The sequence below is a fragment of the Dreissena polymorpha genome, chromosome 3 (genome assembly GCF_020536995.1).
Source record: "Dreissena polymorpha isolate Duluth1 chromosome 3, UMN_Dpol_1.0, whole genome shotgun sequence".
NCBI classification, from domain to species: domain Eukaryota; kingdom Metazoa; phylum Mollusca; class Bivalvia; order Myida; family Dreissenidae; genus Dreissena; species Dreissena polymorpha.
The window spans coordinates 132,819,260-132,841,684 of NC_068357.1; the positions used below are offsets into that span (position 1 = coordinate 132,819,260).

Sequence of the window (22,425 nt, forward strand, 5' to 3'; positions counted from 1 at the left end):
TCGAACCTTGGACCTCGCACATGTTTAGCGAGCTTGTAACCATAACGCTACGGAACCGCTTGAAAAATCACCTTCTAACTAAGATATGTGGCTGGGAACGAGATTTTGACCCATCTGGTCAAAAAATGACTTTTAGTTATGCATATATTATGAAAATGCTACATCTGACAAATCAAAATCTGAAATTTGAGCATTTAATTCCTAAAAATGACGAAGTTATGTCATTTTTATGTGTCATGTCATAAACGCCAAATAGTGCCATTTTGAATGAAATGACGTCTTAATTCAATAAGTATCAGTACATGTTATGTTGATCAGTTCGTGCTGATAATAACTCCATTATACGCATATGTCGATGAACATAATACAAAATACAGAATTAATTGTAGTATAATAAGTCATAAATATTCGTGGTTGTCATGGAAACAAAAAGGATCTTTTTTCATATTTATTACTATTTTAAAGAATTTAAGACAAAAACATAACTGCAAAATAAAAAAAAATGCCCTAGACAGATATGGAACATCATAAATATGTTTATAATTAAAAAAAATGTTTGCACATTTTCTTGAAATAGGTGTGTATTCAGAAATTGAACAGTTTGTATAGCTACAAATTTGAAACTAAAATGAATAACGGCTCATGATACAATTTGTGTTGTGCATCTATACTGCAAGACATTGTTTTTATTTAGCAATTCTAGTTTATTCAACAATTGATAAAATTAATAAGACAAATTTAATTTAGTTACTTCACAGTTACTATGGAAACAGTACATTTTCAATTGCATATACATGTTATGTGTTATCAACAATATATATATAGTTAATATATTATTAAACTTAGTATAAGTGTAGATAGAAAAAACAATCCACTCATTTCATAATAAATTATGTAGAGGTTCAAAAACACGATTTTTAACTTAAACAAAATTTTAGCAATCAGCAATATAAAGAAGTGAAACTCCAGCTGCTGGAGCAGTATTGAATTCTCATTAAAAGCAATTAGTTGGTCCTTTATTTAAGGCAAGTGACCGATTGCCAAAACAGTACAAAACAGCACAATACAGCACAATACAAACCAACATAAACACAAAATATGAATAAAGCTGGGGTCACCGCCTTGGAACGGTCAATGCAAAGCAAGACATATTTAATTGCACACATCATCATAGATTGAACGTTACACTTCGTAATTTTTGTCTACCGGTAAAAACAATATACATGTATACATAATATGACTACATATGTTTACATCACATATCTTGATGTCAATATGAACATCAACAGTATTTGTGATTTTATTTTTAGAACACATACCAGGCATACAATACAATTTATTTATTACACTGGACAGAATATTTTATAGTGAGATCACTATGAGTGAGTTTTTCATCATTGATCATAAAACAGATTTTCATGTATCTGACTTAGTTTGCAGAAACAACAAAAATGTATACATTATATTCCCTTAACATACTTAACATGCTTAATATGATTGCTTATGGATGACAGACTGTTAAAAAACAACATAAGATACACATTGTTGATATTTTGTACTACAAATTCATGCATATCAATACAATTGTATTTTTGTTTATTCCTTGATGAAAAATGACATGTTAAGTCTGGAATAAAACACTTAATCTGTTAAAAAAACAGTCAATCACAACACAATATATTGTCCATATTATTATCTACACAATGTCCAAACTGACAGTAAGATGTAAACTTGGTAAGCTCAGGTTCACCAAAACGCAAATTGGCAAAATGCATTTTCGAAGATCTGCAAAGATAAAAAAATATATAAATAACTGATTACTTATAAGCAACTTACTACAAACACATCAATAATACATCACACAATGGAGACAACATACATGTCCACAATTTATTGAAATTATATTCAATATAACATGCAATATGTGTCAATCTTCATCGTTATTTTTCTTTTTAAAATTAATCTTTGCGAAAATAGCATAACAAATTATTAATAAATTTATACCATCAAGATAACAATATTCTTGTTTTGTACAAAATTCCCTCTGAAATATGTCTTTAATACATCATTAAAATTTAATTTTGTATACTTATATGTGTAAATATTTTCCCCAAACTGAAAAAACACAGTTATTTCTTCAAATCAGGCTGTTCACACTATTTTTACCCTTTCATAAATCAACCACATGTTAACATTCCCTTTTTGAATTTACTATGCAATGTCCCTCCAAGATAAAACACTTAAAATTGAGGGCTGTGAAACTAACAACTGGCCTGTAAATTATTTCTCCTCATAGGCCAGTCTGGCCTGTAAATTGTGATGGTCTTTCGCCATGTCTGTCAGACATGTACAGAGAACAGAAAATAGTCAATGTTCTAAATTTAAAAAAAAATACAAAGTATAATGCTTATTAATTACTTAATCATACATGTATTAATTGTTGTCACCATAGTGTTGAAGACAAGGATGAACTTTGCTGGTTACATGCTAATCTCTTCCTTGGCATGACTGCTTTATCAAAAGCATAAACTGTTGTCCATCCTGTAACATAATACATATTTCTTTAAATACATAATTCTCTGTTTTTAACATCCTTTGCATAAGATAATATTTTTTTATTACACAGGAAAAACTGTTTAAAAGCTTAACACATATAAGGTAAAAAATGCAGATTGTAAATCTTCTTTTACTTTCAATCCAGCACTCCTCCTGAGTAGAAGATGTGCCGGCGCTTATAGGTTATGGGTTGAAAACTGTACAAAGTTTCTCAGTTTGGTGTTAATTTTAAATTATTTACATGGTCATATCATACCTGATAATAATGAGCACATCTTTGGGTGTTCGCACTTTGTCTTTTCGCTCAATCTGTATTTTGCTGAAATAAATGAATGAAGAGTTGCAGTTTAAAACAAGAATTTAAATATTTTTGAATTGATCATGAACACAGCCATTTATATGGACAAACCGTTTCGGTCAAAGACCCTAAACTGGCAAAAGCTAAAAAATATATGTAGCCATTGTTATACAAATGAACTAGCGATAATGTATTAATTGTTGTCACCATAGTGTTGAAGACAAGGATGAACTTTGCTGGTTACATGCTAATCTCTTCCTTGGCATGACTGCTTTATCAAAAGCATAAACTGTTGTCCATCCTGTAACATAATACATATTTCTTTAAATACATAATTCTCTGTTTTTAACATCCTTTGCATAAGATAATATTTTTTTTATTACACAGGAAAAACTGTTTAAAAGCTTAACACATATAAGGTAAAAAATGCAGATTGTAAATCTTCTTTTACTTTCAATCCAGCACTCCTCCTGAGTAGAAGATGTGACGGCGCTTATAGGTTATGGGTTGAAAACTGTACAAAGTTTCTCAGTTTGGTGTTAATTTTAAATTATTTACATGGTCATATCATACCTGATAATAATGAGCACATCTTTGGGTGTTCGCACTTTGTCTTTTCGCTCAATCTGTATTTTGCTGAAATAAATGAATGAAGAGTTGCAGTTTAAAAGAAGAATTTAAATATTTTTGAATTGATCATGAACACAGCCATTTATATGGACAACCCGTTTCGGTCAAAGACCCTAAACTGGCAAAAGCTAAAAAATATATGTAGCCATTGTTATACAAATGAACTAGCGATAATAAATCATAGCAGCGGCTATATTTATAAATGTAATTGCGGTTACAATTTGTACCAACATTTACAAAATTATGAACTCGTTATTAAATTATGACTGAACTATTGATAAGTTTTTATTAAGTAAAATCGTTTTCATCAGCGGAACAAACCACCAGTTAGAATAAAACAAAACTTTAAAAATGTAACCACTGTTATAATTTTATTACGACTGTCATATTATATGACTTTATGTACAAGGTATAACCGCAGTTATATTTATGAGTGAATCCGCGGTTAAATTTTATCACCTCTGTTAAAAGTCAAAACCCGGTCTTGCAATTTTATAACAACAATTACAGGTATTTTTGGCTGGCGGGTGTATTTCTATTGTTGACCACAACGTTACGGCAAATATTTGTATAATCTTTATTGATGACGATTTATATACGTTTGGTTTATTTAAGATTAATATACATTCAGTACTTCCTATTCCGTGTTTATTCAACTATTGAGACCGACCATCCATTTGACCTGCCACATGGTTAAGCAAGCAAAATACATCCGCGAATGAAGCAACATGTACTTAAGCTTCTTTTAAAGTTAGATAATTATACTTTACAACAAAATATTTGTATTTTGTACTTATTCACAAATTGTTTTTAATTTTGTCTGAAGGTTGAATCGATAATCTTTTTCCTTTAGGCGGTTAATCACTTTATTCCTGATTATAGTGATGCTAATATTTTTTGTTTGCTTTTTAATTTTGAGAACGCCAGGATATTTTGTTTAATAAACAAGAAATAGTTTGTTCAATGAAATAAAGATGGTAGTTACTTCTCTGATAAATAATTGGGTTTACTCCCTAATAATATATGAGAAAATTTCAAGAAATAACCAACTGTTGTCACGAATATGTCAAAATTCAGGAGAAGAATATTGTGCGACTGTATTTGTAAAAAACAACACAAAATTGCGTTGTTCATATCGCCGCTTTTCTTAAGCGAAAACGTATCTAATATTTTCTTTCACCAATTTTTGTTGTAATTAATCGCGCCAATTAATTCATTAAATAATGTGCTATTTAAATAGTACACTTACACACGCGTTTATGTTGTTAAATGAATACCAACCACTCTGCCTTTGTAAAGGATCGGGGTATAACAGCTTTCTTATTTATTTTATTGCACTGCGTTGTTAGACAAATAGTGGCTTGTGTTCCATCTTTGTGGCTGCCCGGCTAGCTTAGTGGTTGGTACACTCTCTTCTCACCAATGTGACCCGGGTTCATGCAGCATATGAGTTAACTTCAGTTAAGTTGATGGTAAGGTTTCCTTCGGGTACTCCGGCACCACATTTTAATTTTAAACAGCGAGTTCTTCTTGTACTAGTCATACTATTAAAAACATTTGTGAATGGACGTTTTCTTTTTCATATGCATATCCGCTGAAAAAATACTCAAATTCAGTATTTATAGGACCCTTTTCTGCAGCATATGCATTCACTTTTGCGATTCACGTTTATCACTAACGACACGTTGTGACATTTTCAAACAAGTGACATTTTCTTGATGGGATCAAAACATATTTTGCTTTTATTGCAGGCATACACAATTACTGTGTTGTTTTCTTGTGTCTTTATGCATGTCCTATCAAGTGTTAAACAAACTTGTTTTTCCTTATTGCATACATTTGAGTGTTAATGTCTGCTTGCTCATGTGAAATGACATTTGCTGTGTTCATGTCGACGGCTTAGGCAGCTGATTGTAACTTAGTATAAGTGTTTATGGTTTATTTATTGTATTCTTTAATTGCTTTATTTGATTTCCCCCGTGCATATATTGCATATATGCCCCTAATGAATATAAGATCAGCGATAACTATTTTTATTTAAAAAGCAAACACAGTACTAATCTTTTGATTTTATGATATTTTAAATGAACAACTCAAGAAAAAATAACAAAATCTTAAGGCAAAAGAGACAACATGTCTTATACAAAGATATCTCTCAAATATAAATTATTTTAAAGGGTTGTAGAATTACAGCGAGTATCGACCTTTCAAACATTTACAATAGACGTGTTTATCGGAGCAATCATAATCCGCAAGTATATGAATAACTCGAATAGCTTATATTGACCAGAACAAAGGTTTCAAAACGAATTTAATGTCGACTTCCATGTTGCGAAATACATTTTTACACTATTTGAAAGGATGTACAGTAACGATGAATTGAATAAAGCATAAATACTTTTGGCGCGTGTTCGTCGTTTCGCTTGCGTGGATACATGAAGATTGAGTGATTTACATTTGGTATTTGTATTATATGACTTCAGCTATTGAGGTCGGAGTAAAATCCATTACAACAGAAGTCGTAACGGGATCGTATAAACAAAATCAGCTGCAATCTGAAGCATATCTGCTAATGTGGGAAAAATACAAGGACACATAATAGTGCAACATGTTGATACAGCCGAAATGTCTTCCTTTATGATCATCCACACATTAAGGTCATTCAGCTATGAAAGTTTAAGCTGGAAACCCTCCAGCAGCTGAATAGAAATAAAGTACATAATCTTATGGGACGTTCGTACTTACTTCCGTACAAACACACGCACAACATTTAATGCATCACGCTATTTGAGTCTGGATGACGGCATGAAATAACAACACCAGATTTGTAAATTATAGACACGTTTCTCCAACAAGTATTTTTTTAATTTAGAACGAAAAATGATGTCCAAACTTAATTATTAGACTATGCCAAATTAATCAACAATTTCGTAGAATAAATTCTTAACATAAAACAGCCATTCTAGTTGAAGTTTTCATCAATTGGTAACATTCAGTGTTACATCAATTACATTTTTCTTTAAAACACAATTGCTCGAGTAACACCTCTGCATGTGTCGCCAACCGCAGCTTTGTAAATATCTATTTATATGCTTTAACGACAGGGTTTGTTAAATTCGTTGAACTGTTAAGGACAGCAGGGATACATAACAAGTAAGCGACATGGATGCATTAACTTTTGTACGAAGCGGTAACATAGGTTTTCATTGTTACCTTCCTGAATACAGTATGTTATTTCCGGATTAATGTACAAGAACGCTGAAAGCTTAATATATATCTAAACACGTCACAGAGTCATTATGTTTGTGCTATGAAGCTAGTATAGTTACCACGGTTTATAGGCCAAACATCATACACACTTCTAATGAAGATACGACTGTTGATAGGGAAGCTGACTCTCTGTTATGCAATCGTTATTTCAAACATAACGTTAAATAGTTTTTGTACAAATCGGCGATTTTTTTATTAATAAATAAACGAAACACATTACTACTAACCACACGTCATTTTGTTGGCATGAAGTAATGGATTACATTCTGTATGTATAACTTGATTAGCTGGAAAAATAAACGCTATATTTTGTACACGAGATCGATATAATAGTTTGATTTTACAACGATATCCATATAGTAGCAGTTATACTTATTATTATCAATTTAATATAGTTGAAAAGGATTTTTGTTCTGAATTGTTTTGGAATAAGGGGATTCATTTTACGCGGAAACACTCGTAACTGTTCTTGAGATGGTGACTCATTGAGCGCTGCTTTCAGGGTGATGACATTACTTCTGATCCACTTTTTGCGGTGTACTTCTAAGCTTTCTCTACGCAATTTTAGTTGTTAAAGCTAAAAATCTACATGACAAGTTTAACATGATTAAAATGTTTGTTGCGAAACACATTTTTTAACCGTGTGCACAGTCAGATGGAGAAATTCAGTAACTCAATAACATTTCAGATGTGTTAGTTTTTATTTTCTAAAAATTGAATACACGAAATTAAAGTATATTTTCGCCATATACATTGCATAGTTCTATCGATACTTGTTACTAGTTTTAAAGAAAAACATAATCACTTATCTATGACGGGTCGGTCAGAATCTCAAGTCCGCAACGGGTAGGTCATGTTCGCCTTGTCGTTTCGATTTGTGTGTGCAATGTTTTAAATTACACTGGTAATTTCACTGTAAATCAAGAACATTTGGTTGGAAAACACCTTAAGGCTATTTTACTTTATAAATGTAAACAGTATGATCTTAAGCCGAAATTATTTTGTCAGTTGTTTGATTCTTTTGTTGGATCTATTTGTTGTTATGCCTCTGAAATATGAAGTTTTAATAAATCAAAAGAGATCAAACGCATTCATTTAAAATTTTGCAAGAGATTGTTAAATGTGAAAATAAACACATGTAACTCTACAGTTTATGGTGAGCTAGGCAGATATCCATTTTATTTCATGCCATACCCTGTTTTCCATGTAATATAACCATTACGAATATTTTTATCTTGTACATGTGTAATATACTTTTTAATCGTTTTCATTGGCTTATTTCCCTTCGATTGACCAATCGCATTTTGTTATTTTGCTGAAATGAAGTTGAACGTCAAATGACGTCACGAAATGTAAACAACATTCGGGATTTATCATTATGTTTGCTGAAGTATTTATTCAATTTTCTCATTTAAAAGCATGTGATAAAAAAGATCTGACATTCGTTGTCATTTCATACCATATTTTATTAAACTCGTGCAGGAAATTCGTAAGTAAGCTCGCCAAAGGCTCGCTTACTACCAAAGTCCTGAACTCGTTTAATAAAATATGGTATGATATGACAATATCCTATATGTATATGTATATATTCCACCGAGGCAATGACACATTCTTACAAAAACAAACCATTACATACATACAGTAGTTTGATAACATCAAGAGAACCTCTTTCGTTGAATATCTTAAAGGGGCCTTTTCACAGATTTTGGCATGTATTGAAGTTTGTCATTAAATGATGTATATTGATAAATGTAAACATTTGATCTAAAAAGCACCAGTAAACAAATCAAGAATAAAATTTAAAAAATAAAAAAGTAACCCTCAACAGGGCTCGAACCACTGACCGCTGGAGTAAAAGTTTATCGCTTAGACCACTCGGCCACAAAACTCTCCAAATTATTCAATCGTTTCGCGTTGTAACGCTTTATAATTTTCAGGTTTTTAAATCGTTAAAAGATGCATATAATGGATATTTTAGAGCAAGGTAAATTGTCAGTATTACTGTTTCCTACAAAAAAATTTCGAATCCGATTTTTTTTTAATTTTGTCAATTTACCGAAACGTGAAAAGGTCCTTAAAAAGTTATGAAGAATTCATGCGATATACAGTCTTAAACAAATGTAAATAGCTAAACTTACTGAAGCATGCACAATCCGTACGAACTTGTAGAGAGCTCTGTAATAGCTACAGTTATACGACCAGTTTAAATTGACAACGTACAAGAGAGTAAATACGTGTTAAGAAATACGTAGCATTTCGCCGCTACTTTTTTGGCGGTTTTCGGATGATGTACAGTCGTAATGAAAATGATGCAACATGGACTTGTCTTCGGCGTGTTTGTTGTAGCGCTGCCGTGGATGTATGCATGTAATATTATTTCCATTTGTTTATTTCCTCTTACGAGTCCATCAATACTAAATGGTTTTGTTATTCTTCCTCTTTTAAAGGCATAGTCCATAAAACATGTTTAATTACATATTATTCACACTATTCAATTGAAGGTGAACGGATTCTATTTCTATTTCGTGCAAAAAAGCGTTATATTGATAAAAAACTTTCTGTCATTTGCCAAAAAACTATTATTTCGAATGGAATACAGATTTTGAATACTAGATTTACAAGATACATTTACAACATACTCCAAAATAATTAATAATATTATAAAAAGGCAGCCAGAACATTATTATTGAAAGGGTATTCATATATTGAAAAATGTCATACATTCATAAACAAATGTTATATATTCAAAGAATAAAATACCAGTCCTGATAAAGAAACATTAACAAATACGTGTTCGTTGACTGATAATCATCAATCGACATCGTACAAATTACAAAGCGTTTGGAACGCTTTTCATCGATAACTGAGCAAACACTTTTTTGCCGACATAGGCATTTAACTACCATTAAAACGCGAAAGCCTGTTCTATCACCTTGACACATCAATCTGAAAAAGTTCGGGGAATACCGGCAAGTTGTTTATGTATCATAGGAGCTTATTTAAATTTAAACATAACTACATTATTATTGGGACTTTCCGCTCTAGTGCATTTGATATAATTGCTTGTTAATTTTATTTTCTGGTATTTGTTGTATTTTTTCATGTTAAGAAAGTTTTCGATAATACTGAAGGGAAAATACTTTCCAGTATTCAACATTACTAAATACTTAACAAACCTAAGTCAGAGTTAGAGTAATAAATAGAGAATACTAGATTAGCGTTGAATACAGAGATGTTTATGTTGCAATGTTGCTATGTTGAATATGTTCAAATTCTTCTCCAAACGTCTATAAATTCTGGTACCTTACAATCTGACTGGAAAAAGGGAAATGTGGCCCTCCTCTATAAAAACGAACCCCAGAGTGACCCATCAAACTACCGGCCTATAACTCTGACTTGTATTCTTTGTAAACGTACTAAACATTTTATACATCTAACATCTCTGCTCATTTTACCAGATACAACATATTATATGATCTCCAACATGGCTTTAGGGAGCGCCGTCCATGCAGAACGCAACTCATCCAACCGGTAGATGACCTTGCGAGAACCCTTGTTGCAGGCCAGCAGTCAGATCTTATTCTTCTGGACTTTATCAAGGCGTTTGATAAAGTCAGCAATTCCAAACTTCTCTATAAACTTCACGAACATAGTATCAGAGCCTGTACTCTTGACTGGATCTGTTCTTTCATAATAGATCGAACTCAAGTTGTCGTTCTGGAGGGCGAGAAATCTGATGAAGTTCCAGTGACATCTGGTGTGCCCCAAGGCTCTGTCCTAGGCTCCCTCTTATTTCTCCTCTACACAAACAACCTAGCAGTTCATGTATTATCTCAAGTCCGTCTCTTCGCTGATGACATTGCTGTGTACCTCACGATCAACAACCTAAATGATTGCAACCAATTACAGCATGATGTTAATACCTTAGAACAATGGGAAACCAAATGGGAAATGCAGTTAAACCCCATTAAATGCCAAGTCCTTAATATAACTCGAAACAAACATAAAATGAAACATGATTATATATTACATGGCCATATCCTTGAAACCGTACCAAGTGCAAAATACTTAGGAGTAGACTTATCCGAAGACCTTTCTTTCAACACTCACATTAATAGAATAGGTACGACAGCAAATAGAACAATTGGTTGCCTTAAACGTAAGATCCAAACAAAAAAAAGTAAAAGAAACTGCCTATAACACTCTTGTCAGGCCTCAAGTAGAATACTCGTCTTCAGTCTGGTCGCAATACACTAAACAAAACATCCATAAAATTGAAATGGTTCAGAAATGAGCAATCAGATGGATACATAACAACTTTTCCACTTATGATAGTGTCTCAGACATGCAACAGTCATTCTGTATAAGATCTCTAGAGAACAGACGGACTGATGCTAAAATAGTATTTTACAAAATTGTCCACTGTTTAGTAGCTGTCCCCGTCCCTACTTATAATGAAAAACCCAGGAGATTGACTCGCCATACACATCCTTAAGCTTATAGGCAGATTCACACAGTTGCTAACTATTATAAATTCTCCCTTTTTCCAGCACTGTCATACTATGGAACAACCTCCCTTCAGAAATTGTCCTTCTGCCAACGCTTGAATCCTTCAAGCTGGCAGTAAGCCAAATTTCATACGATTAGTTGCGGCAGAGTGTTTTTAACCTGATTTCAATTCTTGTCTATACATATACTAACACTTTCAAACAAACAAATACTAGTTACGTGTACACCAAAAGATGACATCACATATTTTTGGAAAATGACGCAATAAGTATGTCATTTTATGACGCCATCAATCAGCTGATTCATTATACGGATGGCGAAAAATTATGTCCATTGACTAAATCTAAAGATTGAAGGTCGTTTAATTTTAAAGCTAAAGTTTTCTCGACTCTACTTAAGTGATTTCGTATGAAAAATCATTCAGTGGTAAAGTAAAAAGTAGTCCGTGCACGCGACAGGTATATTCAACAAGGTGGGATACATGCTTGTTTATTCCATGAGGTGTCATACCGTCAATGTCGGTATAAACATTGGGTAAAAGGCTATTTATATCGATCATAATTAGGTGGATTGATACAATGACAATAATAGAATAAACGCTGTGTTCGTAACTAATAGAACCTGTGCGCGGGGATTGAACACAGATTTTTAAATGAGGCGAGTGGATTAGTCGCTTTTATGTTTCATACTATGCTATTTATGGAATGGAATCGCGGTAAATTAACATTCGAATAGCTTAATGCGCGTTCTTATCACTTTCTCTTGATTGCATGTTATGTCCTAAAAGGTAAATCATCAATCGACAAACACACATGAAAAGGGCAGAGCTGCCATTTGTTTATAGTGTGTTTTTGTATAATTCTTAATAATAACGATATTTGAAGCAAAATGTTTTACTCATAGAGCTTCCTAGTACATTTTTGGAAACAAATAAAACTATGGTGGCGGATTTTTCAAGACGCCAGAACGAAGAGCGACATATTAACTCAGCAGAACTAATAAAGGGTGCACATGCGACAATTATGGTATTGTCGAATTTTGTCGTTCTCGCGTGTATACATGTAAGTCAAGCGTGTTGTCTTGTTGGGAACTTTCGAACCAAACAGCACACCAATACAAAATACATGATGCAATTACAAATAAGAGCGTGTCGTATACGAATTTTTCTGTGATCTTAGCACAACATCGTGTATCTTTACCGTATGTATGATATGTATCTGTTACGATTACTTGTAAATGATAAGAATGCATATCGTTAAGTGTTACTTAAGTAATATCGTATTAGGGCATCATGACTGTGACATATAGTCGAAGTTATCTTACACACAAATCTGTTGAAATACAGATTCGCAGTGCGCGATGTTATGAAAACTTAAATAACGATATTTAATACAGTAGTATTTTACATTTTGAATACCCTGCTAATCGTACAATAAACTATGAATTTAAGTGCACTGGTTATTAACCTGCCCATCGGACGCATGAGCTAAAGGCGATCATCGAGCATTCCGAAAAGTCGTCTGCGATCCCCTTTGCTCATTTTGGCAGCGCCGTGCTTTAAAACACGTATTGTGTTGTGCACGTGGTGTCCGTATGTAAAGAGAGAAAACGAGCAAACCATTCCACGTGTCGACCCTGATCGATAAGAACTAACACAGTGCTCCAGCTAGGATTTGAAAAGGGCAGGGGCGCTTTTTTGTCAAAAGGGCACTTTCGACGCGCAGTATATTGTCAAAAGGGCACTTTCGATGCGCAGTATTTTGTGAAAAGGGCACGTTCGAGCGCGCGGGTGTTTCTGGAATGCTTCCTATTGCATGTTAATTTATATGTTATAAATAATTGTATTATTCCAATTATTATTAAACCATTCAAATATAATGTCTACAATGAGGATTAAAATAATTACAATGAAATAAGAGATTATTGAATTATCATATGTAAAAAAAAAAAAAAAAAAAAAAAAATCTTTTTTTTTTTGATGGGGGGGGGGGGCAGGGCGGGGGTTCGGGGGGGCAGGGCGGAGGTTCGGGAGGGCAGGGCGCGGCGCCCTTCGATTTAGGCCTAGCTGGAGCACTGCTAACACTTTCATAATAGAGTCAACAGACTCATGTCAATCTGTTAAGTGTATACAACTATGTCAGGAGCTATACAAGTTTGAAAGCCGTACACGACTCAAATTACAATTTGTATACATGAGCACAATGCAGAGCTATGTTCTTCATGACGCGCAGTAATGGAATCAATCGTGTTTCATATTCAGATTCGTGTACATCAGAGCATGGGCAGTTCATGTTCGGTTCAACATGCCAGTATATCTGCCATTGTGCTGGAGGTCTACAGTGTAATGAAACCGATGGCGAATGCCCCAACGGCTGTGATGGAAGTTGGTTCGGAACTGGATGCCAATACTGTAAATTATTTATATATGACCATCAATTAAGCGCACGAGTTTTAATAGTGTTTAGATTTTTGTTCTATAAATTATTAGAAAAGCAAGTGTAACTTCCGAACGAAGTACCGGTAATTCGCCCTGTATGTTTCACGTGAGAGTATTTCAACGTGATCAAACTGTATTGTATGTGAATACTACTTAGCAACGCTTTGAAATTCGTTGGGTTGGTATACGCATATTTTTGTGGCTTTGCCGGTGACAATCCGGTCTTACTGTCATTTTCTTCAGAGGGTATGTTGCATACTTGGGTGTGTTTGGCATGGGATTATTAACCCGCTTTTCACTGTGTAAATAGCATAAAACAATTATTTAGCATCAATAACCGTCTTAAAAAGGGTTATTTTTCAACCGCTTGCAGCTCAATACTGAGGAGTTTAAACCTATTTATTTTAGCTCGATTGCATAGAAAGCCTAAGGCTTATTCGAAACGCTCTCGAGTCCGTTTCCTGTGCCTAGAACAAGTACTTGGTGTCTCTGGGGGAGATCAAAAGAACGCTCCCATCGTGGGCCTCGAACCCGTGACCTCCCGGTCGCTAGCCGGACACCATATCCACTACACCACGGCGACTTGATGATTATTCTGATAACTTTCTTTGAAAATTACATAATAATTACAACGATTACATAATAAATGCTAAATAGAATAAAAAAAGAGAGTTTCATTAGTTTTACTGATTGCTTTTTTGGTTAGTATGAAGATTACTATACCTGGTTAGCAGTCAAATTTTAATTCAAATGCCCAAGAATAATTAAATATTCCTGTCATTAATTATATAATTATACTATAGATATTTCAAAGGAAGCAGATCTGCAACTCTATGTTTTCGGCATCGTTGTCGTAAGAATTTCGCAAGGCCTATTCGTGATCGGGATACACTCGCTAAAATATTTAAAAAATATTTGGTGTTTTAAAAGTAAGCTGTTAATTACAACTACGAAGTTTACAACTATGTATCGTTTAAAAAATGTTTTTCAGAAAAGGTTTACTCGTATTTGCCGAGCTATTTCTGAATTTTGACTGGTCGAATCTCGTATTTGCCGCGGCTTTCCTGTAATAGCCTAAGTTAACGCAGTATCGGACCAGCAACCGAAATGAATTTTCGTCCAATATTATAAAGAATATAAATACGTTTAAAAATACAGATTTTTTGAATGTTTACATTAAGTTAATCTGAGAAATAGATATTTCTTTTTTATGGCAAACTAAAACGAACATATATTGAAAACTGTAAAAGATTAATGTATGTTTGAGATTTTTAATGTGCTGTACAAATTAAAAAAAAAATCAAATGCTATTAATCTAAAATAGCGTTACTGATTGGACTTTTTACTATATTTACTCAATTTCATATATTTAATACTTCATATTAGATGACACTGCACTGAACGTGTTGTCACGGCATATTGACAACCAGAATCATCCACAATACTCCGTACAAGCCAACGATGGAAATGTTGCAACATGCAGCTACACAAACACCGCAGCGGCTGGAAACTTGAGATCCATCGATCCCTATTGGATTATCTTCTATCAACAAAGTATGACTTTTTCAGAAGGAACTGAGATTCAGTTGAAATTAAATCAGGCGAATATAGGTTTGCAAAGATACACTTATTATCAATTGTTTAAGCATTGTTTTTTCAGAAACACGATACGTACTTGAAAACATTTAAGATATAGCGCGTTCTAAATATTGTTTTTTTCATACACAAATTATCAATGTGATGCGATATGTACATTGTATTGCGATGCATTAGTTTAGAAAGTTCTTTACATAATAATAATAATAATAATAATAATAATAATAATACTAATAATAATAATTATAAAAATAATAATAATAATAATAATAATCATCATCATCATCATCATCATCATCATCATCAAATTATTCATAATAACAATGCAAGTAATAAAAATAATAATAACTCTAATTTTAAGATAATTATTATAATAACAAATACTAGGCAATTCTTTTTTCAGAGGACTTGTTATCCTTTAAAGCCACACACCTTGAAATGAAATACATGTTAATCAATACATATAGATGCAGTTTGAAAGTGTGCAAAATGGTCATTAAATCCTAGTTAGCAAGTTTTTTTTTAATTTTAAAACCGAAAGTAGGATTTCTATACGTATACGACCATGTCGACAAACGCGATTATTTTTAAGTTTTAAAGCGCAAAAAAGACGGATTTCTATCTTGTTAACACCAGATTTATTCAAATTGGCATAAATACAATTAAATATAAAGCCTAGTTAGCAAGTTATTTATTATTTTACAAACGGTACCGCTTTTAAAACCGAAAGTAGCGTTTCTATAGACGTATACGTCCATTTCAACAAACGCGATTATTTTTAAGTTTTAAAGCGCAAAAAGACTGATTTCTACCTTGTAACCACCAGATATAATTCTAATTGGCATAGATAAAATATGTTTCTTATTTATACTTAAATTTATTTTCATTTCAAGGTGTGTGGCTTAAATTTATTTTCATTTCAAGGTGTGTGGCTTTAAAATAACCCTGACGATATGTTTTGCGGATTAAAATTACTATATTTCTGATTGCTTTTTTGCCCAAAAGTTTTTGTTAAGCTTACTTATTGCATTTCAGACGATTTTAGATGGTTCAAGGTCTACATTGAAAATTATCCCCAAAGTATGAAATGCACGAACACTACATGTAGAAACTACATACCTGCTGGTCGCCAGCTCTGCTATAGGCATGATGGCAGCGTTATCACCAATGCGACAATGACATTGAGATGTAACAGAACTCTGGTGGGAAACTCACTGAGAGTGGAACTGAGGGACAAGTCCACACAGCTCGTACTGTGTGATATCAGGATAAGTCAAGGCAAGTGTGTTAAATGTATAGCCTATTAAGAATAATTTTAAATTCTAAAAAATAACATACTTTTTATTGAGCTAGGGACAACCTCAGATCATGTATATTATGGGTATCCACGAAATAGACACATGCGATTACATAATTAATCCATAGAATTAATATCTTTCTTTTATTTTAAGGCCGTAACTTAGCTTTCAAGAAGAAGAGCAGCTCGAGTTCGGCCTTTGACACCTCTTCTGCAGTCGACGGGAATGTGCAAACGTGCACCACTGTGCAAGCATCAGACCCGTGGTGGCAGGTGGATTTCGGCTTTGAAGCACACATTTATTTCATCCGGATACAGACATCTATACAATGTATTTTTTCTTTTGTGTGTTGAGGAACACAAAATTGTGCTTCTAACCACAATGAATCATTTCAACGATCATAATTGCATTAAAAGCGTTGCTAACATAAGAATCGTTAACTTGTTAATGTATATATATATATTATTGTAATTAAAAAGCGCTCAGCTCCAGCATGATAATTATAATATTTAGGCCATTTGGAAAAACAAACTCGAAAACTGCGGATGTATGTTTGTATATCCGCTAGATTAACATCATGTATATGACTTAGCTGTTTCCGCATTGTTCTTTAAATTTTACGCTACATGTCAACAACTAGAAATATATAAAATTAATTGTCTGTCCGTCCGTCCGTCCGACCGAGCCGCCCGCCCGCCCACAAGCCCGCCTGCCTGCCTGTATGTCTGTCTGTCCATAAGTTTTTCTTTTCAGCTCCATTATCTTATCCAGCAATACATGGGAAACTCGATGGAGATTGGTTCACCATACGTTATAACGACACATGGGAATACCCGTATTCGATTATTACATCGTCCGTGGCTAGATACATCCGCGTAAAAAGCCTTTACACTATAGGGATGTGCGAGGTGTATGTATTTGGAGGTAAAGGCATTTGTTTTTATGCATCTCATACAAATATTTTTACATGCTATTGAATAAAATTTTATGACGCATACATGGGACTTCATTATATAAACCTCGGAAAAAGCCTATTCGCATATTAATAAATTGTAATTTTATAGATAATGTGAACACAAATATCTTATTAGTAGGATTTTGCAACAACAAATTACATGTACGTGTAAGTCCATGCTGATTAGAATTAAAAAAATACACACTTTGACCATTACATAAAAACAATTAAACTTCGAAGTAATCGTACTTTAAATTAATAACACTGTTGCTGTATTGTCAATTGTAGAATGTCCTTCATTGAGGTGGGGTGAATCGTGCCAAAACAGATGTGGACATTGCAACAATGGTTACACGTGCAACCCGATATTCGGGACATGCAAGGATGGATGCGCTAGCGGATACAAAAATCCATATTGTTCTGAAGGTAAAAGCATATACTGTATGAACATAAAGGTAAATATTTTTCCAGATTTTATTATCCATATGTTTCAACCATGTAAACATTATTTTTTGGACAACGTCAAAACAGATCCACACTAAACACACTTAAGATTACGATATCAACACGTGTTATAAAACATTGGCAGCCACGCTTAACAATGTATGATTCTGTGAAGACAAATTTGTTAGTGGACAGGACCGATTGCAAAGATTGGACCTTGATGCCGTTACTGGATAATATACTAACTATTTATATGACATAAACACTTGTTAAACACTCGAATAATTTCCAAAAACAAAACATATGATGATAATGATTGTTATGATAAAATCCACATTCTTCACCGCAATTAACCACATTAAACTCAACCCTTAAAGCAACACAAGTTCTACCTTCCGTCCAGATTTCCAGCTCCAGGTATTTGGATCAGCCCTTCTGTTGAAATACAATTACACTACTATTATAAAACACACGAACAAAACAGCGTCAAAAAGATTAAAGAAAATTACGACAAACAACTAATATACGCACAGGTTTAGCTCTTGCATATCAAATGACAAATAATTGACAAAAGTATTTAAAAAAAAAAATACAAATCATCATAGTCCTCGCATTGAGGAATCAGTTGTTACGCACATGTATATACACATATTCTTGTTCTGTCTTTCTGTCGACATGCATGTTATCCATAACAAATTAACTTATGTTGTTTTTTGCACCGGTATAAGCGATCATCTATGGTCAATATTTGACGAAACATTTTGCAAAACGAACGGTACATGTATGCGTGCACGCTTTTCTTCTAAATTAGAATACTAATCAAACGAGTACGGTTTAAAATTGTAATGTCACAGATGATGATTCAAATATAAATTATGCCACACAACTTGCGTGCAGTCTCAAGATTTCGACAATAATCAAATAAAGTCAATTATTTATCGCTTGATATTTAAATAATAATACAAAAATAAATGATAAAAATAATATTTTTTTGTATTTTTATTTTTCAATCATCGAAGTACTTTTTAAATATATTTATGCACCCTGTTTGTTTTAATTGTGCATATCCACTGCCGCAAAAGCTATAATAGTTTTTGTAAAAACATTAACTTAGACCTTAAGAACTTTTTGCTAAAGAACCCTCTCCCCAAATTACTGCGCAAGATTAACTGATTGCATGCGAATGCGTTTTGCGTGACATATGACTATAAAGTAATTATCAAAACCTTTTCAACGAATAGTTTTATACCTAAATTACTGTAAAGAAAGCATACGTTGCTATAGAAAAACATATGTTGATCGTAACTTGTCATTCATTGATGTTTCATGTGGTTAATATGGAAATATGGTCGATTTAACACCGATAATTCACTTTTTTATGAGGTTAAAATTAACATTAAACATTGTCTCTGATTTTCGCTGTTAAACGGTTCAATCACGTACGAGTTCTTTGACCTGTTAACGAAATTATTCGCTAAATTTTCCTGTTTTAACCCTTTAAAATTTATTAAAGGACGGTGTAAAGGCACTAGTTAAAATATACAGCTTTCTGATCAGGCTTGAATTCAAATCAATAATCTACCGAAATATAACAAATAAAATTTAACAAAAGTAAACAAATAACAATGTTGTATACGTACAATACAGAATGCGACGCATACCGATTTGGACAGAACTGCAACCAGACGTGTAGTTCAAACTGTGTGAATATGTGCAATAAAGTAGATGGATCATGTTTGTGCAGACCTGGTTTTTTGGGATCGCAATGCTCACGCGGTAAGAAATGAGCAGTGTTGTTTTGTTTCGTTAAATATTCTGTCGAGATACATGATACAATGAATATGATACAGTTATGGCCAATGTTAAAGTTTTCAGACGGACAGACGCCATATATTTGACATTTGACCTTGAAGGATGACCTTCGCCTTCACCTTTCACCACTCAAAATGTTCAGCTCCATAAGATACACATGCATGCAAAATATCAAGTTGCTATCTTCAATATTGAAAAAGTTATGGCCAATGTTAAAGTTTTCGGACGGACAGACACCATAAATTTAACATTTGACCTTGAACGATGACCTTGACCTTGTCCTTTCACCACTCAAAATGTGCAGCTCCATGAGTACACATGCATGCCAAATATCAAGTTGCTATCTTAAAAGTGAAAAAGTTATCGCCAATGTTAGTTTTTTTCGGACTGACAGACAGACTGACTGACATACTGACGGACAGTTCAACTGCTATATGCCACCCTACCGGGGCATACAAATTATTTTTTTGGGGTGGGGTGGGTATAGTGTGAGGGGTTGGTGGTCATTTATTAGATGATCTTTAATTAAAAAAAATAATGGGGGAGGGGGATTGAGGGGGTATTCGGGGGGATTCGGAGGGGGCGTGGGGGATGGTTTGGACTGAGTCAATTGTGGTATGTCAGGTAAGAGTTGTTTTGTCGAAGTATCAATCGAATCGAATCATAAATAAAGAAGTTATGGCAATTTTAGCAAAATTTAATAATTTTACATTGAGAGTCAAGGCCATTCAAAGGTCAATGTAAAATTCAACTTGCCAGGTACAATACCCTCATGATAGCATGAAAGTATTTAACGTTTAAAAGCAATAGCCTTGATACTTTAGAAGTATAGTGAATCTAAACACAATATGTAACAATATATTCAAAGTTACTAAGTCAAAAAAGGGCCATAATTCGGTAAAAATGACAACCAGAGTTATGCATCTTGTCCTTTACTGTCCCCTTTTGATAGTTTGCGAGTGTTCCAAGTATGAACGCAATATCTATGATACTTTAGGGGTAAAGTGGACCAAATCACAAAACTTAACCAAATTCTAAAGTATAAAGGGCCCATAATTCCTTCAAAATGCCAGTCAGAGTAACATAACTTTGCCTGCACATTTCCCTGACGATAGTTAGAAAGTGTTGCAAGTATGAAAGCAATGGCTTTGATACTTTAGGAAAAAAGTGGACCTAAACACAAAACTTCACCAAATTTTCAATTTTCTAAGTATAAAAAGGGATCATTATTCCGTCACAATGCCAGTCAGAGTTACATTACTTTTCCTGCATAGTCCCCTTACGATAGTTAGTAAGTGTTGCAAGTATGAAAGCAATGGCTTTGATACTTTAGGAAAAAAGTGGACCTAAGCACAAAACTTAACCGAATTTTCAATGTTCTAAGAATAAAAAGGGCACATAATTCTGTCAAAATGCCAGTCAGAATTACATAACTTTGCCTTCCCAGCCCCCTTATGATAGTTAGTAAGTGTTGCAAGTTTGAAAGTAATAGCTTTGATACTTAAGGAATAAAATGGACCTAAACACAAAACTTAACCAAAATTTTCAATTTTCTAAGTATAAAAAGGGCACATAATTCTGTCAAAATGCAAGCCAGAATTATCTTACTTTGCCTGCCCAGTCCCCTCATGATAGTTAGTAAGTGTACCAAGTTTGAATGCAATAGCATTGATACTAAATGAGAAAAGTGTACCTAAACGCAAAACTTAACCGGACGCCGATGCCAAGGTGCTGACAATAGCTCATTCAAAATCATGAATTTGCAAACAATACAAATAAAATGTGCACCACACAATCAATTGAAATGTAACCTTTGTAAAGATACCTACAAGATTAATATAGGGATAGTATTGACTGAGCCTTTCGAACAAAGCTGCAACATATGTTGATTACACTGATAGTGATTACAAAATACAAAAATAACTAAAATTCTATAAAGTTTCAGCTATTATAAAATAATGAATTTGCAAATAATGTAAATTTATTTTTCACCACACAATGCATTGAAATGTAACGTTTGTAAAAATACCAACATGAATAGTATAGAGCTTTATTTGACCAAGCCTTTTGAAAAAAGCCACGACATGTTTATCGGATTATGAAAGTGTAAACAATGATACGCATGATTTGGAGAAACTACACATCGTTGTTTTTATTAGTAAATACATAGCATAGTCGAAAAAAAATAAAACAATAAGATGTCTCAAATTCAACAAACCTTTGCAATTAATACTTCTTTGTTGGCAACACTTGGTTAATTTGTAATCTTAGTCTGACTTGATCGCTTTGTCACGGTCTCGGTCAAACAAAATGGCGGCTGTGAAAATTTACCTCGTCGCGCGAAGTCTCGTTGGGTCGCAAGTCTCGTTTCCGTTTTGCGTAACAACGCGTTAGCTTGTTCATCGGTTCATTGAAGTGTCACATCCATTTGTTTGTATAGACCGTTCCATAATCGATAAATTGACCGCCGCCATATTGTCAGTCACGTGACTGTCCGCCATTACACTGCTGCTAACAGGTGCGAGACTGCGATTCCAAAAGCCAAAAACGTAGAGAATACCCGCTTAACCGTTGTCGGATAAATAAATTACTTAATGAATTAATTAGAGGCGATTATCAC

General features: G+C 33.6%; 2 long non-coding RNA genes across 2 annotated transcripts; one reads left to right on the forward strand and one right to left on the reverse strand.

Annotated features, from left to right (window-relative positions):
- Positions 1 to 906: 906 nt before the first annotated feature.
- LOC127875268 (uncharacterized) lies at positions 907 to 3,658 on the reverse strand. The gene is made up of 3 exons (XR_008047343.1): positions 3,428 to 3,658; positions 3,062 to 3,155; positions 907 to 1,785 (listed from the first exon to the last, which is right to left on the reverse strand). It is a non-coding gene; the product is annotated as an uncharacterized LOC127875268 (long non-coding RNA).
- A 13,723-nt stretch (positions 3,659 to 17,381) lies between these two features.
- LOC127873000 (uncharacterized) lies at positions 17,382 to 19,769 on the forward strand. The gene is made up of 3 exons (XR_008045885.1): positions 17,382 to 17,518; positions 17,838 to 17,975; positions 19,641 to 19,769. It is a non-coding gene; the product is annotated as an uncharacterized LOC127873000 (long non-coding RNA).
- The last annotated feature ends 2,656 nt before the right edge of the window (positions 19,770 to 22,425 follow it).